Here is a 21,863-nt window from a genome sequence, read left to right as displayed (position 1 = left end):
AAATTACGATACTGCTTGTAGTAGTTGATAGCCTACGTACAAATTTTTCGCCGGCCGGTGTGGCCAAGCGGTTAAAGGCGCTAAAGTCTGGAACCGCGTGACCGCTACGGTCGCAGGTTCGAATCCTGCCTCGGGCATGGATGTGTGTGATGTCCTTAGGTTAGTTAGGTTTAAGTAGTTCTAAGTTGTAGGGGACTGATGACCTTAGAAGTTAAGTCCCATAGTGCTCAGAGCCATTTGAACAAATTTTTCATAAATATGCACATTTTATCTTTCTAGATCAACCTGAATATTATAATAATCACAGAAACCGGTAATTGAAGAAACAGATATTTGCCATCAGAGACTGTTGTGGTAAATATAAAATTTCATAACACTGGATCGCTATCATCTTCACAATAACTATATCACCTCTCATCGACATGGAATGTACTGATGATGAGGCAGTATAGTATTTTGACATAAATTTTGGTGGAATGTGAAAATAGAGAGAGATGAAGTTCAATGATAAGACAGCAGAGTTTTTGACATGAACATTAAGTATGAAATCTAATAAAGGATTAATTACTGATTAGGTTACGGTATTAAAAGTCATTGCAGAACATATACCTTTTCAAACAAGAAATACCTTTCATCATCTACTTTGCGTCATGGAGAACGAAAATGTAATTCAACAAGTGAGATCAGAAAATACAATATAATTCTCTCTGGGCTGCTGTTCTCTCGAAATATCTGGAACAAGGTTGAGGCACCAGAGCTCAACGACGTGATCCATGTCTTCCTTTGACAGTATAATATCGACTGCAGACCGGGGGGGGGGGGGGGGGGGGGGGGAGGGATGCGTGTCAAGGTCATTGACGACGTCATACATTCAGCGACTGTGACAGTGCATGACGTCACCAGGGGCATGGCTGATTATGTCACTAATGTAAACAAATTAAAACTTTCTGACCACTCACTAATTATAGATTTATTATCACACATGAATAACCTGCTTTAAAGAAAAAGGTCCTTTAAGTACAGACTTCAATAATTGTATATCACATAAATAAAGTAGGGTAGGTTAAATTAGACTAGGGCTTTAACTGACATCCAGAAGGCTCACTAAAAGGAAAAAAAAAATGTTTCAGTAATGAAAGAAACAAAACAAACACCGTCTGAACAGGCACTGAAGACCCGACGGGACCGACCGGCCGGCGTGTCATCCTCAGCCCTTAGGAGTCACCGGATGCGGATATGAAGGGGTATGTGACCAGCACACCCCTCTCCCAGGCGTTGTCAGTTTTTGTGACCAGTGCCGCTATTTCTCAATCAAGTAGCTCCTCAATTGGCTGCACAAGGGCTGAGTTCACCCCGCTTTCCAACAGCACTCAGCAGACCTGGACAGTGACCCATCCAAGTGCTAGCCAAGCCGGACAGCGTTGAACTTCGGTGATTCGATGGGAACTGGTGTTACCACTGCGGCAAGGTCGTTGGCCTAATCACTAACGAAACTGTAGAAAAAGATGGAAAACGGAAGACTGTTGGATCAAACTATTGACAAAAGCTATTGTTCCCTATCACCACAGTATTATTTCATGGAACCTCTGATTTCTATGATTCCCTACTATCACGTCACTTTAACATTACCTGATTCAAAATTATGTTGAGCGTGTGTGTTCAAAGATGCCATCGGATGACACATACAGCCATTATGAAGACATCTACGCTGACAGTATAGTTATGGTGTTCCAGGCCTGTTAATGATTCCACTTTAGCGCACAATATCTCGACAAGTGTCATAGTTGTGTACTTTAGGGGCAGCGAGCGGTGAACTTGTATGCTCGCTGCTTTCACTCCCACCAGACACATGTAGCTTGTATGCATAAGCCCATCATTCACAGCACGTGAAGAGACACCCAAACCGATTCAAATACGAAATTTTCTACGATATCAGACGCTGCAGCATATAGCCACACTCTTAACAATTTGCTGAGATTGAAACGCGCCCAGGAATCATAGAAAACGAATTAAATTTATTCCACATGTACTGTATAGTGATAAGGATAAACTGCTCACGGAGTGTAGTCGTAGATGCAGGCAACTGCGCTAGTGGTTTATTCAAAGAAGTGGTGAGGGATTCTTGCCCTCATGGTTTCCAAGCTGATGAAGTTGTCATCCGATTAGTACGTCACAGTATGTGGGTATTTAAACGAAATAGAGGGAATTCTGAAATCCCTTGCCACACAAATGTGCTCTTAATCATGCATACAGCACAATAACTACAGCGGTTACTGCATCAGTTTTTTAGTTGTTTTCTTAGAATTGTACTCTGTAGATGGAAAAATCTGTGTCTTTCTTATTATCGATTTTCTTAGTCGTAGTTACAGAACAAGAGGAAACCCTAGAACACTGTTCAGCATTATATGTAAATATCTTAGCTAAGAATTTTCTGTTTTAGAAAACAAAATAAATTTACGATGTGAAGTAGGAAGCCAACTTCATGAATTTGTTTGTTGCACGAAGATCTTTAAAATAATTTGATAGGACTGCTCAAACACCAGGTGGCTACCATTAGGGACCTTATTTGTTATCACGGAAGCACCTGTTCAAATTTCCAACGAACGTACGGGCTATGACGTATTAGCGCCTCCAGCTGTGTAAACATTCATTCCTGAATATCAGCTGAACGCTTCATTCCCATCTGTGTTCGTTGTGCTGGCGTATATCACCTTATAATTCGTCGAGTCATCTCTCACCTTACATGTACAGCTACTTTTACAACTATATTCGTTATCAAGAATTATAAGCAGAGGTTGCAGTAAATGATGAAGATAATTTCAAAACTGGGGCAACCACAGCCAAAATTGTTATACATGATTGCTTGACAATTCATACAGTGAACAGTTTTTTATTTATAAATACAGGTGTTAAAAACTATTGCAATGAAACTGAATGGAATGTCCTATGGTCTGCCGTAGCTGTATTTCTTCAAGTCACATATAAATACACAAAACGGGTTTCACAACTTTTGATTGCATCTTCTGGAGCAAACATCTGTACAAAATAGTTTGTTTAAATTAATGCAGTTATTTGCGATACCCTAAAATAGTGAATGACTAGACTTAAACATGGAAGAAAATATTACACAAAGCTAGAAAACTGGTGTGGATCACATACGACACATACGACACACAAGAACTTAATAAATGCAGTTTGTAAGTTCACACTAACAGAAACTTACTTACAAATTCTATGTCATAAGTTTCAGAATGCCACAGAGTAACGATCGCCGTTGCCAGGGAAAGTTTTCAGCTCTCCTCAATTGATAAAAAACCATACTCAGTTGATAAGAAGACTATAGTTAATGATGAATATCATGTCTAAAACGAAACTACAGAATTAGGAGTCAAAACTAGTTCTTAATTAAAAAGCAGTGAAACAGTAACTCACATTAAAAATAGATGCTGACCACCCATATGTGACGTGGGTCAACAGCCAAAACGGTACTGACCTGTGTTAAGTCACGAACTGTACACTGTCCGATTACAGTATGCTCTTGTCGGCCTGTGTCAAGCAACAAAATGCCCCTCACAGGTGTCATTCCGGGAAGTACTGGGCCCTGCAGTGGCTGAAGAATAAATTAAGGTCAGTGATGAAAACTAGTAAATTTAATGCACTGAAATCTAGTGAAAATTATTTTAACTGTTACTGGGAGGCTGCCAATTACCGAAAGGAAAAATCTTATGCTGCCGGCCAAACTTAACAGAAGCCGACACGCTTATGTCTACTGTGGCTGCCGTCTTAGTACTGTGACAGGGACAGAAAATGAACTTAACACGGGCAACACGGAAAGAAAGAAAGCGCGAGGCTAGTGCTTTGCTGAGGGCTTACGTTCACCATGCAAACTCGGCTCTCTGTATTACATGAATTTTAACCTGAATAATACTAAATATAGTAAGTTCTAATGATTCAGAAATAAGCAGTTCATCGCAGCAACATTACTATATTTAGTACTATTTAGGTTCAGTTTCATGTAACACAGAGAGCCGAGTGTAATACACTCCTGGAAATGGAAAAAAGAACACATTGACATCGGTGTGTCAGACCCACCATACTTGCTCCGGACACTGCGAGAGGGCTGTACAAGCAATGATCACACGCACGGCACAGCGGACACACCAGGAACCGCGGTCTTGGCCGTCGAATGGCGCTAGCTGCGCAGCATTTGTGCACCGCCGCTGTCAGTGTCAGCCAGTTTGCCGTGGCATACGGAGCTCCATCGCAGTCTTTAACACTGGTAGCGTGCCGCGACAGCGTGGACGTGAACCATATGTGCAGTTGACGGACTTTGAGCGAGGGCGTATAGTGGGCATGCGGGAGGTCGGGTGGACGTACCGCCGAATTGCTCAACACGTGGGGCGTGAGGTCTCCACAGTACATCGATGTTGTCGCCAGTGGTCGGCGGAAGGTGCAAGTGCCCGTCGACCTGGGACCGGACCGCAGCGACGCACGGATGCACGCCAAGACCGTAGGATCCTACGCAGTGCCGTAGGGGACCGCACCGCCACTTCCCAGCAAATTAGGGACACTGTTGCTCCTGGGGTATCGGCGAGGACCATTCGCAACCGTCTCCATGAAGCTGGGCTACGGTCCCGCACACCGTTAGGCCGTCTTCCGCTCACGCCCCAACATCGTGCAGCCCGCCTCCAGTGGTGTCGCGACGGCCGTGAATGGAGGGACGAATGGAGACGTGTCGTCTTCAGCGATGAGAGTCGCTTCTGCCTTGGTGCCAATGATGGTCGTATGCGTGTTTGGCGCCGTGCAGGTGAGCGCCACAATCAGGACTGCATACGACCGAGGCACACAGGGCCAACACCCGGCATCATGGTGTGGGGAGCGATCTCCTACACTGCCCGTACACCACTGGTGATCGTCGAGGGGACACTGAATAGTGCACGGTACATCCAAACCGTCATCGAACCCATCGTTCTACCATTCCTAGACCGGCAAGGGAACTTGCTGTTCCAACAGGACAATGCACGTCCGCATGTATCCCGTGACACCCAACGTGCTCTAGAAGGTGTAAGTCAACTACCCTGGCCAGCAAGATCTCCGGATCTGTCCCCCATTGAGCATGTTTGGGACTGGATGAAGCGTCGTCTCACGCGGTCTGCACGTCCAGCACGAACGCTGGTCCAACTGAGGCGCCAGGTGGAAATGGCACGGCAAGCCGTTCCACAGGACTACATCCAGCATCTCTACGATCGTCTCCATGGGAGAATAGCAGCCTGCATTGCTGCGAAAGGTGGATATCCACTCTACTAGTGCCGACATTGTGCATGCTCTGTTGCCTATGTCTATGTGCCTGTGGTTCTGTCAGTGTGATCATGTGATGTATCTGACCCCAGGAATGTGTCAATAAAGTTTCCCCTTCCTGGGACAATGAATTCACGATGTTCTTATTTCAATTTCCAGGAGTGTAGTTTGCGTGGTGACCTAAGTCCTCAGCAGAGCACTAGCGTCGCGCTTTCTTATTTTACGTGTTGTCCATGTTAGTTTATTTTCCGTCATCGTCTCAGTATCAGGATGGCAGCCACAGCACACATAAGCTTGTCGGCTTTTCCTAAGTTTGATCGGCAGCATAAGATCCTTCATTTCGGTCTTTGGTGACACCCCAATAAGAATTCAAACAATTTTCAGTAGCTTTCAATGAATTGAATTTACTAGTGTTCTTCACTAATTTTATTTTGTTCTTCGGCCGCTACAGGGCTAAGTACTTCTCTCAGTAACATTTATGAGGGGCATTCTGTCGCTTGACATGGGCCGACATGAGCATATTTTAATCAGAAAGTGTACAGTTCGCGACGTAACACAGATCAGTTCCGTTTTTGGCAGTTAATCCAAGTCACATAGGGATGGAACTGACCTATTTTTGAGTTACAAAAAATGGTTCAAATGGCTCTGAGCACTATGGGACTTAACATCTGTGGTCATCAGTCCCCCAGAACTTAGAACTACTTAAACCTACCTAACATAAGGATATCACACACATCCATGTCCGAGACAGGGTTCGAACCTGCGACCGTAGCGGTCACGCGGTTCCAGACTGAAGCGCCTAGAACCGCATGGCCACATCGGCCGGCAATTTGAGTTACAGTTTCACAGTTTTTTAAATTAAGGATCAGTTTTAATTCTTAATTCTATTCTTTCGTTTCAGACATGACATTCATAATTGTCAATGGTCTTTCTATCGATTGACGGTGGTTTTTTATCAATTGAGGAGGGCTGAAAACCTTACCTAGCCACGCTAATTGTTACTTTGCGGCAAACTGTAACTATGACATAACATTCGTAAGTAACTTTCTTTTGGTATGTACATAAAAGTTATATTTATTAAGGATATATAAGTCCGGGCGTAGGTGACCCACACCAGTTGCCAAGCTTGATGTGTAATATTTTCTTCCATGTTTAGGTCTACTCATTCACTATTTTAGGATATCTCAGAAAAGTACGTCTCAGAGGAAAAGTTCGCAACCATCGTGTGTAGCCAGATTACACTCATGGCAGTGACAAATGCAAAAACCATTTAGAAACTGAGGGCTACCTTCAAACAATTAAGAGATGCATGATGGGTTTTCTCAAAAGAGACAGGGACGTAAACAAATGAAAGTGGGAAGAAACTGGAGTAGAAGACGATTCTATGACTACAATGAAAAATTTATTAGAGATGTACTGAACTGTAACCAGGAGAATGGATGCTCGATGGACCTAAAACGTCCTCTGTGGGACGCCAAGAGGTAAGATAAGGCCGAAACGACGTTCCAATGAAAGATGTGGAAATGACGAGGAAAGACATTTTACTGCTAAGACTGTTGTTTCATTTTCAAATACACACTTTATTTCATTAGTTCACGATTTCCTTGTTTCATTACACCACACTAAAAATTTTATTGCATGTACCGTATTCCACACTTTCGTGTCGAGGAAGAAACATGTTAGGATATAGCACAATCATATTAGGTAAGGGCACAAGTATCTCAGGCGTGAAAGCGACATGTCAAGTTCATTGACATCCTGTCCATTTCATTTTAAGCCACTGACCATACCAAGCATGTTTTCATTTTAAGAGTTCCGCGGATGTATTTCAATGTGTAGCATGTTGGCTATGTCACAAAAGCAGTTTAATGAGTGCAGTCTTTCCGTAAGTCCCCTGCCGTGTTTTTCTGCCTGTGTGCGAAGGCTAATCTCAGGAACTACAGAAAGGGTTTTGATATGGTTTTGACTAATAGTCTGATTCACGAGGAGAGTTTTCCTGCCATAGATACATAGTACTACCCGTAAGAAGCCGTCGCTGGCCGCCAGTTTTACGCGTGGGCCTCAAATCGGAGACAGTTGTGCCTGCACCTTCTCTGGTTGTTGCGAAACGACTATTAGGGACGCCATCACATGTTTCTTCCTTCACACTGACGTGTGGAATACGTCATGCTACATACATTACAAATTTTACCGTGATATATCTTGATAATGCTCAAGGGGGTGGCGGTGAAATTATGTGAGCGCTAAAATATAAAATGAAGTATTCGTTTCAAAATAAAAAATATATACGAAGGATAATAACTTCCCTCTAGAAATTAACAGAAGCCTTGAACTCGTATAAAAAAATATTATTCTAATAAAACATTCAGGAATAACATAGATAGGTATAGTTCATTCTGAACTGGATGTCAAATTACTCCTGATTATGATACTTAATATGAACCATAGATCTCGCCGATGCTAAGCGTGGAAAAGTTTATGATACTCAGTCTGTGCTGCTATTAAGTAAATGTGTGACTAGGGCCTTCCGTCGGGTGGACCGCTCGCCGGGTGCAAAGACTTTCAATTTGACGCCACTTCGGCGACTTGCACGTCGATGGGGATGAAATTATGATGATTAGGACAACACAACACCCAGTCCCTGAGTGCAGAAAATCTCCGACCCAGCCGGGATCGAACCCGGGCCATTAGGATTGACATTCTGTCGCGCTGACCACTCAGCTTCCGGAGGCGGACTGCTATTAAGTAAACACATAGGATGCGCTTTTCTCCAAAGTTTTGTCACAATGTTTGTGATTTGCGCTTCCAAACAAGCATGAACATAAAAGTCCTCTACAAAATTTGTATGCCGTTTCTGCTGTAACATACCACCGCTCTTGCCTAGATTTCACTGATAGGTGAAAACTGTGGGATCTCATAAACTGTAAGTGGAACGACGCGCTGCCAAAGCCAGCAGATAGAAGATGCCAAGTTGTCTTCTTCTTAACCGTCGATGCTCTACCAATTGCTATTTTGAATGGACAGAAAAACTCTCATGTTGTAAGTCTGATAACTTTTTATTACGATAAGTAAAGCGTTTCGGAAATGGTCTCCCATTTTGAGGTATTTACCTACGTGTAGACATCTCGCTTCGGTAACAACTCTGCCTGCTCTCTGGTAGTACTCATTTCCGAATGTCGATTAAAGCTCAATTGAGTGGGGCGGCGCAGTGGTTCGCACACTGTACTTCCATTCGGGAGGATGATGGTTCAAATCCCCATCCGGCCACTCAGATTTAGGTATTTCGTGATTTTCCTGAATTGTTCCAAGGAAATGCTGGAATGGTTTCTTTGAAAAGGGCACCGCCGATTGCCTTCCCCATCCTTTCTTCATCCGAGATTGTGCTCTGTCTCTAATTATCACGCTGTCGACGAGACTTTCGACTGCAATCTCCCTTTCTTCTACCTTTCCTTCGATTAACACAGACTCACGTCGATGCTGACAATAGTTCAGTCAACCAACCTTGTACGAGGGCAGTTCAATAAGTAATGCAACACATTTTTTTTCTCGGCCAATTTTGGTTGAAAAAACCGGAAATTTCTTGTGGAATATTTTCAAACATTCCCGCTTCGTCTCGTGTAGTTTCATTGACTTCCGACAGGTGGCAGCGCTGTACGAAGCTGTTAAAATGGCGTCTGTAACGGATGTGCGTTGCAAACAACGGGCAGTGATCGAGTTTCTTTTGGCGGAAAACCAGGGCATCTCAGATATTCATAGGCGCTTGCAGAATGTCTACGGTGATCTGGCAGTGGACAAAAGCACGGTGAGTCGTTGCGCAAAGCGTGTGTCATCATCACCGCAAGGTCAAGCAAGACTGTCTGATCTCCCGCGTGCGGGCCGGCCGTGCACAGCTATGACTCCTGCAATGGCGGAGCGTGCGAACACACTCGTTCGAGATGATCGACGGATCACCATCAAACAACTCAGTGCTCAACTTGACATCTCTGTTGGTAGTGCTGTCACAATTGTTCTCCAGTTGGGATATTCAAAGGTTTGTTCCCTCTGGGTCCCTCGTTGTCTAACCGAACACAATAAAGAGCAAAGGAGAACCATCTGTGCGGAATTGCTTGCTCGTCATGAGGCTGAGGGTGACAATTTCTTGTCAAAGATTGTTACAGGCGATGAAACATGGGTTCATCACTTCGAACCTGAAACAAAACGGCAATCAATGGAGTGGCGCCACACCCACTCCCCTACCAAGAAAAAGTTTAAAGCCATACCCTCAGCCGGTAAAGTCATGGTTACAGTCTTCTGGGACGCTGAAGGGGTTATTCTGTTCGATGTCCTTCCCCATGGTCAAACGATCAACTCTGAAGTGTATTGTGCTACTCTTCAGAAATTGAAGAGACGACTTCAGCGTGTTCGTAGGCACAAAAATCTGAACGAACTTCTCCTTCTTCATGACAACGCAAGACCTCACACAAGTCTTCGCACCCGAGAGGAGCTCACAAAACTTCAGTGGACTGTTCTCCTCATGCACCCTACAGCCCCGATCTCGCACCGTCGGATTTCCATATGTTTGGCCCAATGAAGGACGCAATCCGTGGGAGGCACTACACGGATGATGAAGAAGTTATTGATGCAGTACGACGTTGGCTCCGACATCGACCACTGGAATGGTACCGTGCAGGCATACAGGCCCTCATTTCAAGGTGGCGTAAGGCCGTAGCATTGAATGGAGATTACGTTGAAAAACAGTGTTGTGTAGCTAAAAGATTGGGGAATAACCTGGTGTATTTCAATGCTGAATAAAACAACCCCTGTTTCAGAAAAAAAATGTGTTGCATTACTTATTGAACTGCCCTCGTATTATGACCAGTTGTGGCCTTTATATTACGAATAACCACGTACACACAGGGTGTCACCTTAAATAAGAGGATACTATATTGTAACTTCTGTTTTTACATGAAATAATTATAACAATATTTGATTATAATTACTAAAAACACCTGGAACTATTGCAGTATGCAGTTATTGAACTGTTTCTTCTTTGTGTTTCGTTTTGGATAAACAGTGTATTATGTAAACATATTCTATAAACTGTTCAAAATGGCTCTGAGCACTATGGGACTTAACATCTATGGTCATCAGTCCCCTAGAACTCAGAACTACTTAAACCTAACGAACCTAAGGACATCACACAACACCCAGCCATCACAAGGCAGAGAAAATCTCTGACCCCGCCAGGAATCGAACCCGGGAACCCGTGCGTGGGAAGCGAGAACGCTACCGCACGACCACGAGATGCGGGCTATGAACTGTTCAAGGTATCGAAACAGGGCATACTGCAAGTAATATTGCGTAAATGGACAAACAATGATATTCCTCGCTTTACGTCTGCCAAGACATTGAAGCAAATATATTTTTAAATAGGACAATAAAAATATAGAAACGGTAAATATGATACTACCGGAACTCCTTTATTTCAGTACAGATCTTATAAATAATTATTACTTACTTTTAAATGAAGCAAACCCGGTTTCATTTTTTTCCTATTAAATTAAGTGCACGTCAGAATAGGCGAAATTGAGTTTCGCAAAATTTTGTCGATCCTGCATTAAAACGACTATTTTAGCAACATGCATATCAGACGTCAATAAATAGGTTTCTTTCATTTTGTATTGGTCATTTACAATGAATCACACTGTATAGTACACATTATATGAGCTGAATCGGTTTCACGATCTTCGTGTACCAGATTTAACATTTATAATAATTTCCCCGTTTAGCTATATTTATGATGTAGGCGTATAGCTGAAAAACCGCTTTGTAAAAGAAACTTAATGAATTCTGAATCTATAATATTATCGCTGTGGATTGTGCTCCAGCATCATATCTGGCTATTAGTTATCACCTGAGAATGGCCTGATTAGCCGAAAACTATCTTATGACAGTGTAAAAAGCTACGGATACCTAATAAACGTATTTAGTTTTGCTGAATGTTATTGCATTTAGTCAAGTACTGACTGCAAAGCCCTTTAATACTATGTCTGTAAATTCGTTCTTTCTTTACGTCTACCATATTGATCAAGAACGAAATAACGGAACGGCTTTACTCCTTGGTTCAATATCCACGAAATATGAAAGATTTATACGTCTCATCGAACAAATTCTAACACACACAACAACAAGCAACAAAGCTAGGACATTAGATGCAAATTCTAGAGTATGGTAGGTACATTGTGCTGTAGAAAGTCAATAGCACAGAATGTTAACGACTAATATACGGTGAAAGTCGGTGCCCTCTACACATCAACTCAGAACAAAACCACAGCCACGAACACATGCGAAAAAAAAGTAATACAGTAGATAACCGCAGACGAAATCAGGACAGGAATCCACGTCCCACAACTTTGTAGCAGGATGTAGATCTGCTTACGACTCGCTAAGTGGGCGTAATAAATTAGTACGAAGACAGAAGACAAATACATGGCTAACAATAAAAAAAAAGATTGAAATAAAGACATTTGTGATGTGTATTTTCTGTATGCGGATGCTTGAATGAGACATACAAAAATATAGCGAAGCTTTGACGTGACTTGTTCCGCTACTCCCTCCCTCCCTCTCTCTGCCCCCCCCCCCCTCTCCCCCCTCCCCCTCACCCCAAACACCGAACTCTGCATCTCTTTCATCGTTTCATCTTCCTTGCTTCTTTTGGTGTGTGTGGCCAGCGGAAATGTATTCGTGCTTGCACACATACGCGTGTGTAAAATGCTTTCGCTTCATGCTGTATCATCAGCTTACGGCAGGAAACCGAACTCGAGATGTAAAAAGAATCGGCAATCGCAGACCGCGATTGAGTTAACATTTCCTGCAGGCAATAGGGCACCTCATATTTTCACGTAGCTTGCCTTAAGATGGTCATGCTACAATACATAATAAGGCAGGGGAGCCGCCGCAATCTGACGGAATATGAGACTGAGATGAGATCCATTAAATCCATTTCACAAGCGCAATCGTGATTGGACGTTCTCTCCGCCGGCGTCGGGAGAGAGCTCGTGGGTTGCGCAGTCGCTAAGCGATCGTATTTCTGCCGATAATTCTTGCAGTTAAAGCTAGTGACACCGAATTATGTAAGGTAATTATAATAATCTGGAGTTTTGTCGAGCCGGATCACCTGATATTCTACTGAAGGACTTTCACAAGCAACGCGGCCTTCGGAAATGGGTGTAAGTTACAGACACTGCTGGCTGAAACGAAGCTGATGTAGGCCAGTTTACTGCTCAGGCAAAAGGCTCGCTATCCAGACACTTTTCTGATTGTAAAGCGAGGTTTACGTGAAGAGACATTCAGTGTGATTAACGTTATTGTCCGGCTTGTGATCCATATTTTTTGTGTCCTTAACAAGCCTGTATATGTGACGCATATTCCCATCGTTAAATGCACTTGTCTGTCATTTTATAGTTTAATAGAATCCAGGCAACTGGTACGTTCCTGTCTTACACACACACACACACACACAGTCGCAGAACCCTTGTTTTTATAAATATTATTGAGATAGAAAGATGAAGGCTGCAATTGATTCAACAACTTCTACGTCTACATCTACATGGCTACTCTGCAGTTTGCACTAAAGTTCTACAAACCACCTTCAGACTAACAAAATTGTTTCCGTGGCCGTCCTCCGTAGCAAGTACAGAAATATTGATTTTGTAAATAAAACCACATTTTCTTGCAGCAAGGAAAGGCGGCTCTATTTACAAAACAAATACACCTTTAGGCTATTTCTCTAGCAGTTCACTAACAGCACGTGGAAAGAATGAACGCTTAATTCTTTCCGGATGAGCTCTGATTTTTCTTATTTGATTATGATGATCGTTTCTCCATATGGAGGTTGACAACAGTAAAATATGTTCACCTTCAGAGGAGAAAGCTGATGATACAAATTTCAGGAAAAGATCTCTCCGCAACGAAAAAGCCTTTGTTTTAATGTTTGCCATCCTCAATCGTTTATCATATCCATGACATTCTCTCCTCTATTTCGCGATAATACTAAACGAAGAGACATTCTTTGAACTTTTTCTATGTTTTTCACCAATCCTCTCTGGTAAGGATCCAAATACAACATAGGAATACCCTAGCAGAGGACCAACAAGCGTAATGTTAGCAGTCTCTTTAGTAGACCTGTTGCATCTTCTAAGTGTTCTGCCAACAAAACGTAGTCTTCGGTTTGTTTTCCAAAACATTATCTACGTGATCGTTCCAACTTAATTTCTTCATAATTGTAATTCCCAGGTATTTAGTCGAATTTACAGCTTTCTTTTTGTTCTCATGTGGGTGACCTCACACTTTTCCTCATTGAAAAGCAATTGCCACTTTTCGCACCCTTCAGATATCGTGTCTATGTCACTATGCAATTCGTTTTGATCTCCTGACGACTTTATTAGAGGATAAATGGCAGCATCATTTGCAAGCAATATGAGAGGGTTGCTTAGGGTTGCTTAGATTAGCTCATAAATCGTTTATGTGAATTAGGAACAACAGAGTGCCTATATTGCTCCCTTGAAAAACGACAAATATCACTTCTGTTTTATTGGACAATTTTCCGTCGAATACTACTTCTTGGGACCTTTAGGAGAGAAAATCTCGGATCCAGCCGCACAGCTGATGCGATACTCCATAGGTACGCAATTTGATTATCAGTCTCTTGTGAGGAACGGTGTCAAAAGCCTTCTGGAAATCTAGGAATATGAAATCAGTTTGAGATCCCATGTCGATAGCATTCATTACTTCGAGTGGATAAAGAGCCAGTTGTGTTTCAAAAGAGCGATATTTTCTGAATCCATGCTGACTGTGTGTCAATGGACTTTGGTTAGTTCCAATTGGAATTTACCGACAGTAAGGAATTGTATGCAGCCTCACAATACCAAAGATTTGTGTGTAGTACCAGCCGGCAGTATGATGACGTTAAATGGTGGTAATAATACAACACAAGTAAGAGTACCACCGCCACAGTTAGAACGGCAATGAGGAATACCTGTCTCACTAAATACACACAAACAGGAGCCAATGCTATGAATTTTAGCATACGCGTGTAAGCCTTGCAGATGCTAAGAACAACATAGTGAAACTTTTCTCAGTTCCTTTCTAACAGGGTGTTATACACATTTTCAGATAGATAAGACCGCGTATTTCTTTTACTTCGTTCTTCTCCCAGTATGCACGGTAAATTTGTTGTTAGACAAGTTTATGGTGAACTCAAAAACTGGTGAAGGTGCAATTCCAGTTCTTTCACAGTTTAAATGAAAGATTACAATGTTTAGCGTATATAATATTAGGTAAACTGAACGGTAAAGCTGCGTTGTATTGTACCGTGTGAATGAAACAAATCAAAAGTTCACCATGAACACTACACACTAAATTATGTCGCTGAACACCTTTTTAGTTACAAGTGTTAGAATGAACACATAAAGTTAAAAGGAAAGCTACTTGATATTAAGATCGTGTAAGTTTGTTTGCTGTGGAATTAATTTTTAAAAAACCACCTTAAATTGTGCATTACAAAGTGCTTAACAAATCACAATTCGAACCGTTCGAGGCCGGGATAGTGCAAGAAAGATTTTTTTTTTATTTAGCAGTAATCCGTTTCCTTGCACAGAAGGATAGTTCCATATTATTTCTGTCTCTCATATTTCCCTAACTGCTTTGCTAGACTGTCGCATCTTTGTACCGCGTCAAATGCAAGTTTAGTAGCGTATGTTGTTGTTGTGGTCTTCAGTCCTGAGACTGGTTTGATGCAGCTCTCCATGCTACCCTATCCTGTGCAAGCTTCTTCATCTCCCAGTACCTACTGCAACCCACATCCTTCTGAATCTGCTTAGTGTATTCATCTCTTGGTCTCCCTCTACGACTTTTACCCTCCACGCTGCCCTCCAATGCTAAATTTGTGATCCCTTGATGCCTCAGAACATGTCCGACTAACCGGTCCCTTCCTTTTGTCAAGTTGTGCCACATACTCTTCTTCTCCCCAATTCTATTCAATACTTCATCATTAGTTATGTGATCTACCCATCTAAACTTCAGCATTCTTCTGTAGCACCACATTTCGAAAGCTTCTATTCTCTTCTTGTTCAAACTATTTATCGTCCATGTTTCACTTCCATACATAGCTACACTCCATACAAATACTTTCAGAAACGACTTCCTGACACTTAAATCAATACTCGATGTTAACAAATTTCTCTTCTTCAGAAACGCTTTCCTTGCCATTGCCAGTCTACATTTTATATCTTCTCTACTTCGACCATCATCAGTTATTTTGCTCCCCAAATACCAAAACTCCTTTACTACTTTAAGTGTATCGTTTCCTAATCAAATTCCCTCAGCATCACCCGACTTAATTCGACCACATTCCATTATCCTCGTTTTGCTTTTGTTGATGTTCCTTTCAAGACACTGTCCATTCCATTCAACTGCTCTTCCAAGTCCTTTGCTGTCTCTGATAGAATTACAATGTCATTGGCGAACCTCAAAGTTTTTATTTCTTCTCCATGGATTTTAATACCTACTCCGAATTTTTCTTTTGTTTCCTTTACTGATTGCTCAATATACAGATTGAATAACATCTGGGAGAGGCTACAATCCTGTCTCACTCCCTTCCCAACCACTGCTTCCCTTTCATGCCCCTCGACTCTTATAATTGCCATCTGGTTTCTGTACCAATTGTAAATAGCCTTTCGCTCCCTGTATTTTACTCCTGCCACCTTTAAAATTTGAAAGAAAGTATTCCAATCAACATTGTCAAAAGCTTTCTCTAAGTCTACAAATGCTAGAAACGTGGGTTTGCCTCTCCTTAATCTTTCTTCAAAGATAAGTCGTAAGGTCAGTACAACCTCACGTGTAGCGTAGCGTATAGGGTCCATAATATTTTACCTCTACCTTGGTAGTTCAGAAATACCACCGTTATCAAATTTTATCCTTTCATTCTAAATCACTCCAAGATAATATGCCGATATGTACCAATGAAATTGCAGAACCGATTGCTTTCCTGATCCCCGAGAACCCCAACTCTGATCAAATTACAGTAGTCATGACGGCCAACACCGAAGAAAGACAAAAGGTAAGGTGAAGTTTCTCCATCCGAATGAAGACAGAGAAATGAAATGTTTAATTCGTACGAAGTCATAGGACAGGGAAATTATTTCAGAAATGTTACTGAAAAGTGAAAGCTGTGTAATGTGCCATGGGTGAAAAAAGACACAAGCAACTATTTCCTAGATATGACGTTTACAGCACGTGGATCATGATCTATAAGACGCTTTGTAGTTATTAACGTACACTACTCATATTTCGGAAGAGCGGGCTTCAAATCTCAGCCCAGTCTTCCAGATTCAGGTTTTCGTTATTTCCCTCATTCGATTCAGAAGGAAGCGATGATTCTTTATAACAGACCACGTCAGATTTATTTGTTTCCCCTCTTCAGTGACCTGGGGATGCTTTCTGTGTCATGTAACGCGCACGTGATGTAGGTATAAAGCGGGCTAAGCAGCTAAGTGTACAAAAGTCTCACTCATTGCTGGGAGCAACAGTTTGTGCCCTGAGTTTCGACACAAGTTGGTAGTACTTCTGATTTGATAAAGTCTGCGAACACACTGCACTTATATTCTGAGATTAATCTCCAAAACTCTGGCCCGAGGTGCTAGTTCGTGACTTCCTTAGCTCATCAATGCGTTACACTCGTGCATACTTAAGGTTACACCACGGTCGATTCATTCCTCAGTTCTTGACCTTTGGAATAAGCGTTGCATCTGCAATGATCTCTACGTCAGCAGTAATTCTAATTTTTCCCGTCTTCTGCGTCGAACAGTCGTATTAATTCTGGAGTAGTACATATACTTTTTTTATTAATTGGCTTTCGGGTCATGCTCATACAGTCATCTGAAGAGGGGAGTGTCATTCCTGACGACACGAAAGCAAGGACAACACAACACATAGCCCCCAAGCGTAGAAAATCTCCGATTCAGCAGGAAATCGAACCCGTGCCCCTTCGGTTAACAATCCACTGCGGTGACCGCGCAGCTACCGAAGCGGCCTACTGGACTAGTACACTCAATGTCCTGTCGATGAAGAGGTTACTAATGACCAAAAAGAACTTTCGGTAGGGCAAGGATGAGGATGGGTCTTTCTCAAGAGAACCATATTAACATCTTCGTCGGTCAACTAACAGAAACTGCGGGAAACCTTAACATGCGTTACGCTACAGAGGTTGAACCCTGCTCCTTTCTAGTGCGACTGAAGTGCTTCTCATTTAATAGGTCCACAAGTCTTACGCAGTATTCGCCTGCTATTTTCAAGACAATAGCCATGCTTTTCGCGTTGTTCTCACTGTTGTAATTGCTGTTTTATTCCTGCTATGAGCTGATGAGCACACATCTCAACCCCTGTAACAATACTGTGTACAACATTAATTGTTTTACTTTTATAACGATGTAAATAATGGTTACGATATTTTCTTACGTGTTTTTCGTCGGAATTTACCAAAAGCGGCTCCCACGGTGCTCAAAGTTTTCTTATTCTTCGTGTGAAATATACCGTCCCCGTCCTATTCATATGCTTATGGAAGTCGAATGGCTCATACTCGATGATCATTCAGTATCATATGCTGCACTTTTTCGATGTTTAATTCTGCGACTGCAGTTTTGGGAAGTCCTCCACGTATATAAATTTCAACAGAAGTACTTCCATGATGCTTCCACTTAGTGATATCCTAATTGTCGAATTTCAAGGAGCAGATTCCTTATAAATCTTCAGAGACGTTTTAAAACCCAGTTGGCAATGGACATCCCAAAAACGAAATTTTAAGTGGCATTGTACATATTTGTATCCATTCGAACGAAACGAGACTTCTTTAACAGCTGTGTAAATAATACTGCTCCAGAGACCAAGCTGACATTTTTTTATGTCATTGCAAAACTTAGACCAACTTAAGAGATGCTAAGCGTTATCAATATCAGATTTAACCAAATCTAGAACGTTTTGCCTCGTCGGCACTTAATTATAATTTCATTATACCGGTAACACGGGGAACTGCGGGGAGACGTTTCTATATGCAATAGCAAATAGCCGAGTACCTCACTCAGTCTTCTACGAACGGTAACCTAGAGCATTAACCGACAAAAGTGGAGCATTCCATCGGTCCAAGGAAATTTTTCCACGCGACCGAATCAGTAGCCTTATTATTACGAGTATAAACGGCGGAGAATGTTACCGCCGGTGATCGCGGTCATAGGCACAGAAATTGTTTCTCGTTCTGGAGTGGACGACGTTAATGAGTTTTAGCGGCAGAGCCTGGGACAGAACAGTATTCACCATAATGGGCTGCGGTTAGCCTTCGGAAGAGAGACCACAGAGCGAACGGAAATCGACGTGCTCGTTATTAAGAAGCAAACACACTTTTTGAGCTACATGTAGCAGACAACTCGTGACTACCGAAGGATCTGGGAGCTAGGAATGCACTTTACTAATGCGAACTTCGAGGAAGAACAAGAAGGAGACGAAAACTGCCTCAAAGCCCGATATTAAGAATCAGTCATGAAAAACTGAAGGTTTGGATGCCGCCGCGAATACCTGAACCCACTTGCAGTTGGAAACATAATTGTCAACTACGTCGCACTGAATTTCAGAGCCATTTTCAAATATATTGATGTCGATCATTAATGTTATTCCTCAGCACGTACTAAATGCGTTAATTTTCTTTACGGTGAATGCTGTTGTTAAACTCTAAATAACGGCGTGTACGATATTCTTAACGTCTTAGTGTTACAGGAAGTGAAACAGTGTGGCGATTCAGTATAAGTGTTAGACTAAATCTTGAGCTGGGCATGAAGTGTAAAAATATAACGGGCGGTCAAAAATTTTCCGTTCGAAGGCCGTACGGTCCAGAACTGACATGCTATTGAGGCAAGATCACCGTGAGCATCGAGGCAATCATCCCATCGGTGCACCAGCTTGAAGATACCCTCTTTGAGAAAACAACGTGTCCTACTGCTTGAAGAAGTCTGTAAAATACTTAGGTCTAAAACTTGGTAGGTATATGAAGTGGAACGATCACATGGGCCCAGCCGTGAGTAAAGAAGTTAGGGAACTTCCGTTTATTGGTAGAATACTAACGAAATGCAGTCAGTCTATAAAGGAGATTGCTCACAATTCACTCGCGCGACGTACCCTGCAATATTGGTCAAGTGTGGGGGCCCTTACCAAGCAGGACTAACAGGGGATATTGAACGTATACAGAGAAGAGCAGTACGAATGGTCACAGGTTTGTTTGACCCGCAGGAGACTGTCTCCGAGATGTTGAAAGAACTGAAATGACAGACTCTTGAAAATGGACGGAAAATATCCCGAGAAAGTCTACAACTAAAGTTTCAGGAACTGGTTTTAAATGATGACTAGGAATACACGAGGGCCGTTCAATAAGTAATGCCCAACATTTTTTTCCCCTCAGAACATATTTATTGCTAAGAGTCAGAATTTGTTGACAATATACATCAACATGGTTGTCCATGTTCTGTTTTTCTACGTAGTCTCCATCACGTTGTATGGTCGAAGGCCAACGTTGTGGAGGAGCATATCTTCCCTGCTGGTAAAAGCTCTGGTTCTGTAGGCGTAGCCACGTTTTCACAGCATGACTGACACTCTCGTTATCTTCAAACTGTGTTCCCCGTAGAGAATCTTGAAGCGGCCCCAAGAGATGGAAGTCCGAGAGTGCCAGATCTGGACTGTAGGGCGGATGAGGCAATGATGTCCAATCCAGTTTGGCGATCTGTTCCCGGGTTCTCAGACTTGTGCGTGGATGTGCATCGTCGTGTTGGCGCAAGACTTGTGCTGGATTATTGTCCGATCGAACACGTCGGAAACGATGCAGCATTTCTGGAGCAGTGGCGTGGCTGTGACAGGACGTCCCGAGCGTGGCTGATCATGGAGCTCTGTTTCTCCATTCTCTGAAGCTGTAACATTCTTTGCCCATCACCCAACTGTACTTCTACCAACTGCAGCATTGCCATACACTGTACGCAAACGTTTTTGGATGTTCACCACGATTTCTTTTTCTGCACACAGAAATTCAATAACGGCACGCCGTTTGTAACGTGAGTGTATGTAGACACCATTTTAACGCTGTACTGCGGCTCTTCCGTCTGCCAGAACGGTTCGAAACTTCACCGGCCCACAGAACAAAAATCAAATGTGAAGCACCAACAAGGACGTTTGTCTGTGAGTAATAATGGCTTTTTCAAAAAACGTGGGGCATTACTTATTGAACGACCCTAGTACTACAAATCCCTACATATCGCTCCCATAGGGATCAAGAAGATGAGATTAGAGTAATTACAGCTTGCACAGGGGTATTTAATCAGTCAGTTTTCCCGCACTACATACGTGAATGGAACGGGAAAAAGTCCTAATAACTGGTACAACGTAACCTTCCCTCTACCATCGCAATTCACATATGTTCACAGATTACAAATGTGAATTTAGATATAGATCAAAAGCAGAGCGTTTTGTTTCGTCCTGGTTTCGTCTAGTATGCGCGAGAGCGTTATCGAGACGCTCATGGAATTCCAGACGCAAAAGCTCAGTAGTGGCGTTGTTGAACACGGGGAGGTATGCTCTAAATCCGCAGCATGCTCGTTTCAAGTAACGTATCAGTTACTTTCAAATATATCTTGCGAAATGAGGCCAGCGGGAAAAACAGAGTGATTAGAGCTCTTATGGAGGCTTAATGTGTGTACTTTTTGTTCTTCCTACATACGATTCGGAAATGGAACATGAATCTCAGGAGTAATATAATAATTGTGGTTCTAGGCGCTACAGTCTGGAACCGCGCGACCGCTACGGTCGCAGGTTCGAATCCTGCCTCGGGCATGAATATATGTGATGTCCTTAGGTTAGTTAGGTTTAAGTAGTTCTAAGTTCTAGGGGACTGATGGCCTCAGAAGTTAAGTCCCATAGTGCTCAGAGCCATTTGAACCATATAATAATTGTACTGACAGCACCCTCCGCCACACGCCCTAAGGCTGATTACGGAGTATATATACGTATTCACAATATACCTATCAGTTCACCACAAACGAACGACAACAACTGACAGAATCCTTTGTTCCTGAAATACTGCCACGTGGGTCTGAAATCCGATGATTACCTGTGTTTGCAGTTTCATAAATGTTAAACGCTTACACAGCGCTAGCATACATGTCCAAAAGAACATTGGATCGTAATAAATTCTTAACAACACCGGCACTGCCAACATCGTATTTATTCGCCAATACCAGGCAGCGGCTTTCAATTAATCCCACCCCCCCTCCCTCCCGTACAGGTGCAGATTATGACGAGATATGAAAGTTATGGTCTGGCCGTGAGTCGTGCACGGACAACTAAGGCTGTTAGGGCGACCTCTCGCGTAAAGCGAGAAATCGGGGTTCGAGTCCCAGTATGGCACAAATTTTCATTGTCGTCATTCCATTATTGAGCTGAGGATGACACGGCGGCCGGTCGGTACCGTTGAGCCTTCATGGTCTGTTCGGGAGGAG

This window comes from Schistocerca serialis, chromosome 3, assembly GCF_023864345.2.
Source record: "Schistocerca serialis cubense isolate TAMUIC-IGC-003099 chromosome 3, iqSchSeri2.2, whole genome shotgun sequence".
Taxonomy (NCBI): Eukaryota; Metazoa; Arthropoda; class Insecta; order Orthoptera; family Acrididae; genus Schistocerca; species Schistocerca serialis.
Note: the sequence above shows the minus strand (reverse complement) of the source record.